The sequence below is a fragment of the Apium graveolens genome, chromosome 11 (assembly GCF_009905375.1).
Source record: "Apium graveolens cultivar Ventura chromosome 11, ASM990537v1, whole genome shotgun sequence".
Classification (NCBI taxonomy): Eukaryota; Viridiplantae; Streptophyta; class Magnoliopsida; order Apiales; family Apiaceae; genus Apium; species Apium graveolens.
The window spans coordinates 157,943,881-157,954,783 of record NC_133657.1 but is presented as its reverse complement, the minus strand read 5'-3'; positions in this window follow the sequence as shown (position 1 = coordinate 157,954,783).

The window sequence follows — 10,903 nt, the reverse complement described above, 5'->3', positions numbered from 1 at the left end:
AATTGAAGAATTTACTTCTTAAGGGTATCTCGAAATAGCCAAGACATTCGGTTTAAGTCATAGGTAGGTACTAGGTCAAATTGAAACAAAATAGTGATAAGGGTGTGATTTTTATAAAAGCATAAATAGACTCAAAGTGATTCCAATAATCGAGAGCATGGCATAGCATTTGAAATATCACAATCTAAAATCAGAGCATTTGTAACGATATATCATGGTGACAAAAATATCAATGATCATTATACGAGCATTCTATCATAATTTAAGGAGTGGTTCGGAACACCTGCAATACATCTTAAAAGTTCAGAATAAACTCTCAACATATTTCGAGAGGGTTTAAGGACACCTGCTTTAAGAAGGCTGGACTAACTCTCATCTTGATCGTGGAAGCAACCGGGAGCACTATTCGACTTTGACGAAAAGCTTACTATCTTCTCTTGAGCCTACACAAAATATTAAACCTCATCAAAATATATTCTCATAAAATCTCCATCCTAGGTATAGGAAATTCGAATCATAGTGGCATTTAGGCATAATTACACGTTTGACTCTTAATATTCACATAATAGCATCATGTCCCAAGTAGTCATTTAGGAGCACATAAAATATTTAGTCACATAATATATTATTTAAAAACATAGTGCACTATTAAGTATTGAATGATCTCACTCTACCAACACAAGTGACTCGAAGTGCTAACTAGTGTAACCTGACTATCTCTCCAAATTCGAAGTGCCCTATCAAACAAATCTCATATCACTTGACCAAAACCCTGGCCTAACCTCCTACTGACCTCTAACTATCATAAGACCTCAATGGTCAACTCAGGACTTACCTCTAAGGGCTCAAAAACTAAGTGCAAAGTCAAAATGTTCCTAAGTGCAACACCTAGGTGACATCGAATGGTTTCTATTGTCATTGATCCCTCTTCCCCTCAAAGTTTGATACTCAAATTACCACAATGGACTCTCAGGACCTAAATCTAACATGTGCCCTTGGTATGACACCAAGGACTACCTTAAGCCTCCCTGGGCCTTCTCTGAAAGTTGACTCTCCCCTATTCCAGCGACACTCAAACTACCCTATTTTGCTCTCACTTTAAACCCTTGGTTTTAACTCTAAACCTCCAAATTATGTCTTGGACACCTCCACATACTCTCTATTATCAGTGCTAATAGAGGCCTAATGAGGTCCTACCCATGACATAACTTTCTAAGCTCAAACATGCTCCTATCTCAAACTGTCCCTGTTCTGGCAGAATTCATGTTTTGACTTATACACCTAACTAAATAGATTTATTTCTCTCATTTTAAGCTTCTGGGATCGACTATAGGTAAATTCCTAACCCCTGGTAGCTTGGTCCTTCCAATGCCTAACAAATGCTCATTCATTTCTCACTCACAAGTCAAACCTCAAATCTAGAAAATGCTGAAAATCTTTTTTAACTCCTTCCACCTTAACTCCCACTTATAAACCATGAACCCAATCTTTAACCAAGCATAATTATTATCCTAATACTCTCATATAACATACTAACAAGTGGTGGAGATCATTCATACCCTAATGCACCACGACCGAATTATATTAACAAGATAACAAGACTAACACTTAAATCACATTTTTGAGTACTTATGCACAAAGCGAATATATACCACAACATGAAAATGCAATACCAACTAAATATACTCAATAAACCAGCTTACATACTATATATTGTCATAATAAAGCACTTATCATCACAGGCAAATCAATTCAAGGCTCAAAATCTCACAAACTATGGCATGCAAGTATGATCTTGAGTTATACTAAACAATATCTTACTAGTACTAGATTTTATTCCATAAAATTAACATCCAACCTTATCATGATCATGTTTATAAAAATATATAACATGCAAAGGTTTAAACCAAGATAATATCACCAAAAATCATGATTTAAGCACTTAGCAACTAAGATCAAACAACAATACCAACAACTACTCCATTCAGCTCCTTTTGAGTCAATGCTGAATGGAAGAGGGAGGGAATGGCACTTGCATATGAATGATACTCCCATGTCTTTCCCTTCACAACCCTTTTTCTAATTTAACTCCTAGGTTGGACCTTAAGTTCATAAGAACTAAGGTCTCCCACTTGAGTTTTGAACTTATCTCTTACATGCAATACCAAACCATTTAACAAACATGTAAATCTCTACACAAATATGTATGGAAGGGGCTTAACAAGATTGAGAAGATGGAACTACACTAGAATTCTTGATATTTGAAAATGAAAAAGAAGAGGAGTGTGTGCGTGTGTTTCGGCCGAGAGAGAGAGGAATGAGAGAGGAGAGAGGAGGGAGGAGGGTGAGGATGGAGTGTTCAAGTGGACAATAATCACATGTTCGATCATTTTATTTGTTATGTAATGGGTACTGGAGTGGATAATTACTTTCTTGTCCTTCTCTCTTAACTAGCACAATATGCATGCAAGGCTATAGTGGTCATTTGGTTAGGTAGAAAGGACTTAGTGGAGTGGATAATGACATGAATGTCCTCACTTTGTATTAAGGGTAAAAATGAATGCAAGGGCAATTAGGTAATCACATAATTATTAATCTAATTAAATACAAAGAATACATTTTATAAATAAAACCATAAATCTATAAATTAAAAGAGTGACACCATAAAATAGTTTAGAATTTTAGGAATTTAATAAGATCAATTTCGAAATTTATTAATAAAAATAATTTTAAAAACAATATTTCTTACATAATAAAATACATTTTATAATCTACATAAATAGCAAATAATGCATTTCTTATTTTCTAAAATTCCAACTAATATCACACAATTATTTAGCATAATTCTAATCACACAAACACATATTCACAAAATTTTTATAGAGTAGATCAATATATATATATATCAATTAAAGGATAAATAAAATACCGGTTATGACATCCTCTCCCCCTTAAAGGATTCTGTCCTCAGAATCTAAGGAAATAGGTGAGGGTACTGGACTCGCATTTCTGACTCTAATTCCCATGTCGATTCTTCGACTTTGGGATTCCTCCATAGCACTTTCACCATCTTTACTGACTTATTTCTAAGACTCTTCTCTTGTTAGTGGAGTATTTTGACAGGTTGCTCCACATATGACAAATCTTCCTGAATTTCTAACGGCTCATACTTTATCATATTATTGACATCCTCATTATACTTTTTAAGCAAAGATACAAGGAATACATTATGAACATGCTGATATTGAGGCGGTAGAGTGTTATGGATCAAAAACTAAGGTATACTAATTGATGTGTTTATTACTAGGGAACGTGAGCTTAAAGGCTCGATTTGACTGCTCTTGTGTTTCGTGACTCGATCTGCCTTACAAGATGCCTACGTACCTTGCTGTATGTCAAGGATCAAGTCAAAAAACATAGTTCTGATTTGTGGGGTGAGACCCCTTATATAGATATTGGGAGTCCTTGAATTGGACTTGGGTTAGGAGACTTGGTGGTCAAGTCTCAGAATTAGAATGGACTTTGGAGTCCTAAGAAGTAGGAAGCTAATTCCTTATCCCACCAGGTTCCTTGAAGGCCAATCTACAAGGATTTATTTCTCTACTAGGACTCATCTTATTAGCTGGCTTATCCTTTATTAATTAATTATGAAATTAATTAATATTAGAGGTTTTGGGCCTTTTCAAATGGGCCTAGATGTTGGCCCAATTCTGATATGATTAGTGCAACATTAATTACATACCCAAACCTTATTTTCTTCCCAATCATTTGCCCCCCAACTTTTGGGAAACAGTGACTAGGTTTCGCAGAAGTTAAGTTCGTCCGTTCCCTTACAAGGTATCATTTTTGCGTAAAGCGTGGAGCGACCTATACATTTACAATGATTTACTTTAACCCCTATTGTTTAGGAATTACCTTAATTTTCTAGGAAGTTTCCCTGAATTTTTGGGATTTTTCCTTAATTTTCATGAATTTTTCCCTTAAGTTTGAGATTTTTCCTTAAATTTTCTGGAATTTTTCCTTAATTCTGGGATTTTTCCTTAATTTTTTGGAATTTTCCCTTAATTCTGGGATTTTTCCTTAATTTTCTGGAATTTTCCCTTAATTCTGAGATTTTCCCTTAAATTTCTGGAATTTTCCCTTAATTTTCTGGAATTTTCCCTTAATTCTGGGATTTTTCCTTAATTTTCTTGAATTTTCCCTTAATTCTGAGATTTTTCCTTAACTTTCTGGAATTTTCCCTTAATTCTGGGATTTTTTTTTATTTTCTGAAAATATTCATATTTTTCAGAAAATATTTAAGGAACTTCCTTTAATTCTGATTTTTTCAGGATTTTTCTTCCCTCATTTTTTCATTCTTTTCTCTTTTTCTTTTCTTTTTTCTCTTTTTTTAATACCTGGTTCGACCGGGAATCCTGTTCGACCAGGATCCTGGTCGAATTAACCCTCAATTTGCTCTGGTCGACAGGTCTTTCGAGGAGGAGTTTTCGAGCAGGAGTCCTGGTCAATTTTCGGCTAGGATTTTATCCCTTTTTTTAATGCATTTCGACCAGGATTTTAATCCTGTCGGTCAGGATTCCTCATTTTTTGACCGAAATATGCCTCATTTTCATCCTGATCGACAGCATTTTTGAGAAGAAGTTTTCGATCAGGAGCCTAGGCTATTTTCTGGTCGAAAAATTTCCTTAGGGTTAAAATATTTTGATCAGAATCCTGACCCTTTCGGTCAAGAATTAAGATTTTGACCGAATTAACCCTTTTTCTAGCCTTGATCGAAGGCTTTTTCGACCTCACGAATTCGATCAAAAGATCAATGGGAATTATGATCGAATTGGGTCAGGATAATTATCTATAATTTTTGGTCTATCCACTTTCTGGGCTTTTATCTTAATATTGGGCTTCCTTGGGCCCATTTTTTCAACTGGGCTTTGGCTCATGGGCCTGACTTAACCCCATTTAAACATATTGGGCCTTATAGCCTTTTCTCAAGTATCCAGACCCGCAAGGCGAGCCTTCTTCATCCTCGCAGTTTCCTCAACGAGAGGCACATTATCCTCGTTGATTTCCTTAGCAGCTGCAAAATAAGAGAAAAACAAAATAAGTGGTGTCAATAATGCATGAAAGAAAGTAAAAACGAGAAGGGGAGAAAAATACCCTGTTGAGAAATGGAGGATAGCCCCACGTGAATAAGAGAAAACTCCTCAGCTAGTGGTGGCACCATCATCCCGAATGAGCTCATTATAAATGATAGTTTCCTCGGCGGTTAGGTGAATTGATTTGAGGTTACCATCACTAACCTTCCCGAAGGAAAATCTGAAGAGGGTGCCCCAGTCACCATTCTCCCACCTTAACCCGACAAAACTATTCCTCCGATGTTGGTTATTGTCGGGAATTGAGGCACTGTTAAAAATATGTTTGCACTTGGGCCTTTTTTTAATGTAGACCCAACCACAAATACTCGAAGAACTATTATAACACTGGAAAATCTTCCTAAAAATAGCTACAGATAAGGGAAAACCACCCCTAAGACAACAAACCATGAAACATAAAATGTTCCTCCAGGCGTTTGGAGGAAGCTGACAGGGGTAATTTGCAAATCAGCTAAGAGGTGAGGAATGAAGGGATGAAAAGGAAACCTAAGCTCAACATCAAGGGCATCTGTGTAAACAAAAAGAGTATCGGGTTTCCAGTGGCAAGTACGATCGCCACCAGAAACTGGAACTAGCCTAAGAGGAGGACGAATATTATAATGTGCGTTTAACTTATCTTAATCAATATTGTGTCATGTGTTGCAATGATTGAAAGAGTCAAGATGTGCAATTGAGGGATATTCGTCCCCCTAGTATTAATCATATCTAACAAAGACATGTAAGAAGAGCGGATTTCGACATCCTTACCTCGTTTTAAAGTAGAGGCAATCTTGGCCGCTCTCTCAGCACCTTTGTCTACCATTAATGGAGAATGAGGAAGGCATGGAAGCTTAAAAAAAGGCCGGTGGCCGGAAAATCACTAGAAGAGGAGAAGTGTTGAGAGGAGAGTAGAAAGATTTGGAGAGTGGAAATGAGAAGTGTGAATGAAATCATACCCCCACCTCACTCTTATATAACCACAAGGGAGGCAATTTGGGCCTAAAAAAAGCCCATTTGGGCCCAAGAAAAGAACCTTCTGGAAGAATCTAGAAATAAAACTTGAATTAAATGAATATTTTTGAAACTTCTGGAAGAATCCAGAAAAAACCCTAGAAATTCTAGAAAAATCTGGAATTTGGGCTCAGGAATAAGGCCCAACTCTAGAAAAATCTAGAAAATCTAGGTATTTAGGGCCCAAGAAGCCCAGTGTCAAGGCCCATACCTACGATTTTCTAAAGAAAATCAACAAAATGGCCCAAATACAAAAGCCCAGGTAAAAAGGATCATAGAGCCTAGCTTCCTATAGAAGCACAAGGAGCCCATGGTGGAGGTTCCAACTGAGTGAGCTGAAGCCCACAGTGCCCCTATCACTGCTGCTGCTCCTGTCTCTGTTGCTACGGGCGCCTTTCAGCCTCTTTGGGGGTTCCGCCGAGGGGATACCGCGGTTGGATCCACAAAGCACGCTTGGGATTGGTCTTACCACGGCGTATCCCCCAAGGACTTTACTGATGTGGTTACTACCCCCGACCTGGAGAGGATAAAGCTCATGGGAGCTCAGTCCCTGTCCTCGGTATGACCCTTTCTTCAAATTTTTCTTTCTTTTTACTTATAGCATTTTATTGCCTTATTATATCTTCATTTATTATTTTATTTCAGTCTAACACCTACTTCCAAGGCGCTGTGAGGCAAGTTGAATCATGGAAGAGGGTTTCCGACAAAGCTGACAATGCCCTCAGGAAGCAGCAGAAGAAGTACGCCGCTTTGGAGCGAAAGCTGAAGCGCAAGGAGGAAGAGCTTGGAGAGTCCAATGCTGAGCTGGTTGTCCTTAGGTCTGAAAAGGACAAGGAGATTGACAACTACTTCGACTCGGAGGAGTTTACCCAGTCCATGAGGGTGAGGGATGATTCAGTGTTCCCCGGGTTTTATAGGACTGGCTGGGACACGACCCTTGGGACCGTGAACGAGGCTTGCCCTAATATTAACCCAGCGGACTATGTTTGCCCTGACCACGAGGCTTTGCTACAGAGGTTCCACACCCGAGTGGTTATCTCGGATCGTATCCCTCATGAGCTGCTTCTTCCTCCCCCTGAGTCCTCTTCCAGGCCCGCCACAAATGATAGCTCTTCCTCTTCCAGGATTACTGAGACTTTCAGCGAGAGCGGGGAAGATGATGATATCGATGCTGAGGGCACCTCTGCTCCTTAGAGCTTTTCTAGCCCTGCGTGACTTATTTATTTTATATTTTCTTTGAGACTTATCTTATCAGACTTTGTATTATTTATTTGAACCTGTTTTATTCATCGAACTTTATGCATTCATCTCATGCACTTAGTTTACTTGTCTTGTTACTGGAATTCAAACATATTTTGAAAACTTTCTGAATTTCACAAATTGTTGGGGTTTCATCCCTTACACAAGTCTTAATAAACCTCAAAATAAAACTAAAATATGTAAATCCTAAGCAAGCAAAGCTTCAAGGTGCTTTTCAACTTACTTGTCATCTTGACAAGTGAGAATCGTGCTCAACCGCTTCACACATAGTAAATCTTCAGGTTTTGGTATGCCAAGTTCTCGGGACTTCAAAACCATCCATAGTCTCAAGCTTGTAGGTTCCTCTACCCTGAACACTCTTGACCTTGTATGGCCCTTCCCAATTTGGGGCAAGTTTCCCTTTCTGTCCTACACCAGAAGCTTCCACCTTCCTCAAGACTAAGTCACCCTGTTTGAAGAACCTTTACGTGACCCTTAGGTTGTAGTATAATGAAGCCTTTTTCTGATATTCCACTATCTTCGTATGTGCCTCATCTCGTACTTCGTCGATTAGATCCAGGGATAACCTTTGCCCCTCCTCATTTTCCTCAGCATTGAAAGCTTGAATCCTGGGAGAGGAATGTGATATTTCTGCACGAACAACCGCTTCTGCCCCATATGCTAACATGAAGGGAGTTTCTCCAGTCGTGACTCTACAGGTAGTCCTATAGGCCCATAGTATTGGGAGTATTTCATCCACCCAGTTATTCCTTAACTTCTTGATCCTCTTCTTTAGTCCATCTAGGATTATTCGATTCGCCACTTCTGCTTGCCCATTGGCTTGCGGGTGAGCCACGGAGATGAATCGTAATTCAATTTCATTCTCTTCACAATACTTCTTGAATTCCTCATTGTTGAACTGTGTTCCATTGTCAGTGACTAGGATACGGGGAATTCCATACTGGCACATGATGTTTTCCCACATGAATTGTGCAACCTGCTTAGTTGTGATTTTGTCCAAAGGCTTGGCTTCAATCCACTATTAAAATAATCAATGGCTACAATCAGGAATTTCCTTTGTGTCGTGGCCATGAAGAAAGGCCAAGTATATCCATTCCCTACATAGCAAAGGGGATGAGAGAATTGATGGAGGTCAGCATCTCGGGGGTTGTCTAACGACAGGTGCATGCTTCTGACAGCGGCCACATTTCTTCACATACTCTTTGGCATTGGCCATCATTTCTGGCCAATAGAAGCCTAAATGGGTTATCTTATGAGCTAGTGCTCTGCCCCCAAGTGTTGCCCACAGATACCTTCATGCACTTCTTCAAGAGCCAAGCGTGCCTCATCGGGCCTGAGACATCTTAAGTAAGGAACTACATAAGATCTTTTGTATAAAATCCCATCTATCAAGGAATACCTTAGTGCTCAAACAACCAACTTCCTTGCTTCAGTAGCATCATTTGGCAACCAATCGGTTGGAATATTGGTCTTGATGGGATTTATCCATGACGTCCCCAGACTTATAGGAGCTACAAGCTTAACATCAATACTCTGTGTCTTTAGAATACGGAAGTATACACTTCCTGAACTTTCCTCTATCTCAGATGAAGCAAACTTTAATAATACATCTGCTTTAGCATTTTCCTCCCTTGGAATGTGCTCAACATGGCATTCATCGAATTGGGTCATCACAGCCCTTACTAGGCGGACGTACTTAGCCATCGTATCATCCCTTACCTCAAACTCTCCCTTCACTTGGAATAGGACCAACTTCGAGTCTCCATAGACCTTCAAGTTCTTGACTCTCAGTGTCCCTGCTAGGCCGAGGCCAGCTATCAGAGCTTCATATTCTACCTCATTGTTTGTCATTGGAAAGTCTAAATTCATAGCATATTCAATCAAGAACCCATCAGGGCTTTGTAAAACTAACACTGCTCCACTTGAATTTGTTTTTGATGCTCCATCAAAATATAAAACCCAATATGTGGCGCCCTCCAAACCCGGGTCAGAAGTTTGGGAACCACACACACACACCTTATTTATAACCTGCTTATAAAAATAATAAAGATAATAATAATATGTAGTGACCCTACTTACCGACTACCACGGATCGCAATAGGTTAAAGTATGCACACAAGCCACACACACACACTTATATTACAAACGCCCAAATCCCAACTATTCAAACTTATAACTGAATATTAAAAATTATTACAAACTTTATAAACTTATATTATTCCAAAAGTTGTCAGCTAGCTTAACTCGATCAACCTGGACCCCTAGTTCTCGTACTGGATTGGGGATCCTCGCTACCAACAGGTTCCTTCTTAACTGGAAAAGAACATAAACAACATCGTACAAATGAGCTAACTAGCCCAGCAAGTCACATTGACAATACTGAGAATAAAATGATCAAGAGAAATGATTTGAAGTATCAAGTGAACAATGAATAATGATTCAGAATTGGATATTATATTTACATTTTAAAAACCAAGCTTAGGCTACTGATCAGTTACGCACTAACCCCGAGCAAGGCACACAGCTCTACTTTAATTACTGGAACCAAGGCACACATTGGCCTAACTTGACCACCAATCTGGTCTAACCACGAATCTGGTCCAAAATTTTATAAAACAATCAAATTCTATCACAATAACAGAATAAATAATGTAAAGCAATAAACAGAGTCATAATCAATATGGAATATTACAATAATGAGATGGGTTTCAATCTTCACAAGGAAACAGAATAACAATTTCAAAAAAAATAGCTATCAGCTGGTGAAAGAATCGGATACCAAAAGAATCAAGGTTTGAATGTTAAAAGGATTTGGTCTTTTAATGTATGGGGTAATCATGGTTTGAGTATATAACCAAATCTGGGTTCAGTGCGTGGTTTGTATTCGGGTATTCAGTAATCAATGGTTCAGAAAGAATAAGGTTTATGGCTCAATGATCAATAGCTGAAATCAAGGTTTAGGGTCCAGTGCTTCAAAGCACTTGCAATGTAAAATTGAACTATCAACTACTCACAATATATCTCAAGAAAGTTCAGAATACTTGCCTGATACTAGCTTGCTATACTTTACTAACTTCCAATCACAATCTCCTATTCTTCGACTACTTGCTTCCCTTTTCTAAGCCTTACCTCTTCTGCTCACATATCATAAGTGTTTATCAATACTCAACTCATACGATTCTATTCGGTATACACTTCTATCTACCCTTCATTTTACCCAAATCTGATTAACGGATTGAAAGTTATGCTAAAAACAAGTAAACACTGATCACATAGACCGACAGTCAAACAAAGAAGTCACATATAACACATAGCACGTCAAAAAATCAATGAAACTTCATTTATAAGGAAGTCTCGGGTCATAAACAGTCTTTCGGGTATTTAATATGATTTTTGAAATATTTTTCGGAGTCAAAACGGGTCGTTGGATGAATTTTAAAGCAATAAACAGGGTTTGGTTGGCCAAATCTGGCTTCAAAATAATTTTATAATAATTATCGAGC